This window comes from Dama dama, chromosome 9, assembly GCF_033118175.1.
Source record: "Dama dama isolate Ldn47 chromosome 9, ASM3311817v1, whole genome shotgun sequence".
NCBI classification, from domain to species: Eukaryota; Metazoa; Chordata; class Mammalia; order Artiodactyla; family Cervidae; genus Dama; species Dama dama.
Genome location: NC_083689.1, coordinates 8,567,997 through 8,571,841, shown reverse-complemented (window position 1 = coordinate 8,571,841; position 3,845 = coordinate 8,567,997).

Genomic DNA, 3,845 nt, shown 5'->3' with positions numbered 1-3,845 from the left:
ACCAGGCACAAGAAAGCACAGTCCCCTTCCCACACCTCCCTCGGAGCCTTCACCTGGGGAGACAGAGCCCAGAGAGAAACGAGAGGGTCCGGAAGCCCCTGAGCCCCAAACCACACACCCCCCGCCCCACCATACATTCCCATTTGTAAAAAGTTCCTTTCTCCTTCTTACATACACAAGGTCCTCTTGTCAGGTGCAGCCATGTGTCTGAAAAGTCAGTTCTAGCGAGGCTGAACCCTGGGAGCATCTCCCAGTGGAGGAAAGCACAATTGGCAGAGATCATTCTTTGCAGTGGTTTAGTCTTTTGCTGGCAACGCTCATTGCCATTTGTGAAAATAAGGTTTTGATAAGGGTGCAAGAATGTGTGTTTGGATTTGCACTAAGGAATTGCTTTGACTGCCAGAATTTCAGATTAGTTAACTGTCAGATGTCCTAGGTGCAGGCTGAAGCCTTTAGTGAAGGTCACTGGCTTTGGGAGTAGAATATTACATGGAAGCACACTGCTTGAACCTGATGACTGCTCTTCCTTCACCTTGGACTTCCACCCAAGCTTGATCCCTAGTCTTGGTGGAAAAACTGAGTGTGGAATTTCTATGTACTGAATTCTAGGAATGTTTTTTGAATAACGTCCCTCCATGCCCTCAGGGTTAGGGGTCAGAATAGTCAGAGAAATTTGTGGACAGTGAAGGGAATTTGTGTTGCTTGCTCTCCCAGGTCTAGTCCAATGCTGAGATTTGGTGGTTCTGCATGTGTGAATTTTATACACACCCATACACACACACACACAGATGAGAGGATGTTTAGGGCTTGACAAGCCCAGATTTCTTCCCCCTCCATCTCTCAGGGAGACAAAGAACCTCCTTTGTAGACCAAGGAGGTGCCACGTTTTCTAGCTCAGTGCCCATATCCATCCCTCAAGCAGACCTTGATAGTGCTCCTGCCCTGGGTCCCATCCCTTCCCTCACCCCATTCATTGCCTGGTGGACTAGAAATGCTCAAACCTTGAAGTAGTAACATCTACCTATGGTAATGTAGAGAGTTGTGCTGTGTTAAAACCGAAATATACACACACACACATTTTTCTTTTAGTTTTTTAATTTTTTAAGTGGTAAAGAAATCACCTTGCCTTCCTCCCCAGAATCTACAATGTATAAAACATCTCCCCGAACCAGAACTCTGGATTCAGCTTCCTGATGTCTGGCAAGGAAAGATCCATAGCTTTTCCTCAATGTCCCTTGTCCACTCTCAACGTCTCTAGTTTGGGTAACATCTGTGGATTAGTGTTAAAAACCACAGTGGAGAATGGCCCTGTGCAGGAAAGAAAAATGAGCAAATATATGGTCCATCAAAGGGTTCAGTAGAGTAAGAAATGGGTTGACTGAGCCTATGTCCCTCCAGGGAAGTAATAATCTTAGATGACAGTTGTGGGGTAGGTTCTAAGCTAAGGACTTACACACTGCCTCCTTGAATCTTCTCAACAGCCCAGGGACTTAGGAACCATTATTTTCCCATTTTACAGAAGGCAAAACTGAGGCTCAGATAAGCAAAAGGTACTGGTTTGCGAGACAGGAATAAGGATTTGGTCCTGCCTCTGGCTGACCCCACACCCTGCTCTCTGTTGTGGGGAAAGAAGTCAAAACATGATTATGCTCTGACACACAGGAAGATTTAGGAAAAGATTGAGAAGTCCAAACTAGACCCACATCCTTCACCATGGTCTTTAGTCTCTCCTGCTGTAGACATTATCCACTATCCCACCTCACGGTTATTGTTGAGAAAGCCCAGGAATATAGGTTTGCCTTCTAGCTTTGATAATTCCTCTTGGTTTAAGAAACATAATAACACATCTCAGTCATCCATGTCACAAAAGAATCTCCCTTTGTTTGGAGTGGTGGGGGACTCTAGAGGTGCAACCTTTTTGAGGGGTCTCGGTTTATGCTCCTTGCCGTTGGCCCCTTCAGCCCCTTGCCCTGCCCACACCCCAGCTCCATGGCAGGAGGGGGCTTCGATCTTTTCTAAAGTGGGTGGTTTGTCTTTTGGTCTTTCCCTTTGAGGTGTGCATGTGTCTGCGTGTGCCGCGTGTGTGGCATGCGTGTGAGTGTGTGTGCGCGTGAACAGCTTTGGGTTCCGTTGGTTTTGCTGTCAGCTGCAGTGTTCTGTGGGTCTGTGGTATCTGACACTGTGGACATTAATGTACTTCTTGGACATTTTAATAAAATTTTTTAACAGTTCAACCTGCCTCTTGACACCTTCATTCAGTCATTCAGCAAGGACTTACTGAGCAGCTATTATGAGCCATGTACTATGTTGGATGTTGGGGAGATAGTGATGAACAGAACAGATATGATGCCTGGGAGGCGGTCAGGGAAATCTTCCTGGAGGAGGTGAACAGAATCTAAAGGAAGAATAGTGTTAACTAGATGAAGGAGGGAAGAAAGCAAGAGAGTCTCAGGCACAGGGAAGAGTAAAAGTGAAAATCTCCTTGCAGAAGGGAACATGGTTCATTTGAGAAACAGTAAATTGGCCATAGTGGCTGGAACAGAGTGATAGAGGTAAACAGTGGGGCGATGTGAGGTCAGAGAGGCAGAGGATGAGTCACTCAGGGCAATGTGGGCTGTATGAGGAGTGTGGGCTTTATTCTAAAAGCAACAATGACAAAAAGCAACACAAACAAGATCAAAAGGCAAATGCCAAGTTTGGAAACAATTTTCAAATCAGAGATAATGGAATTATTGCCTTAAAGAGCTCCTACAATTAAATCCATGTCCCTGGCATTAGCAGGTGGATTCTTATCCATTGAGCCACCAGTCCACAACAGAAAAAAAAAGAAAACCAATAATCCAATAGCCAAATGGGCAAAGGATATGAACAAAAAGCTCAAAGAAAAGGAAATAATATGGCTGTTAAACTACAACATATGCTCGATGAAATAATACACAATTTTCAGATTATCAAGAAGCACAAATTAGGACATATAAGTAAAAGGAAATAAACAATAAATCTCACAAGAGAGAGGTTATGCATATTTTAATATTGACAATGTATTTGAACTGAGAATGATTTATGATTTACTCAACAGCCTGTCGCTAAGGTCAAAGTGGAGGATTATCAGCTTCATGTAACAAATGAATTGCAAGTGACAACCACAAAGAGATATTCTTTTCCATCCAATAAGCTGGCCAAGGTAACAAGTGATGACATATGATGCAGGTGAAGGTGTATGGAAAGAGGCAAATGCATCTATTGTGAAATGAGTAAAAATCGCTCAGCTGTATCTGACTTTTTGCGACCCCATGGGCTAATACAGTCCATGGGATTCTCCAGAACAGAATACTGGAGTGGGTAGCCTTTCCCTTCTCCAGGGTATCTTCCCAACCCGGGAATCAAACCAGGGTCTCCTGCATTGCAGGCGGATTCTTTACCAACTAAGCTATCGGGGAAGAACCACATCGACTACTGATGGGCTATAAATTGGCCTCACCGCTAGGAATAGTTGGAAATCCTATCAAAATGGCAAGTCTTGACCCCTTGATCAAACAACTCCTGATATCATCCTCCAGTTATGACACACTGGTGTGATGACCGTGGTACTTATGACTGACAACAAAATATGGGAAATGTGCAAATGGCCACCATTAGGAGACTGGTTACAAAAGTTACGGTGCATCCAAACAGCAGTGCCAATCTTCAGAAGAAGGCTGGCAGCAGAGGGGAGGGGATGTGATTTTTTTTACAAGCTGAAGGAAGCCAGTCCCCAAATATATTACTAAGTAAAAAACAGAGTTACTTTAAAAGTATGTATGGCACACAAGTGTTCGTAGTCGTGTTATTCACAATAGAGATGG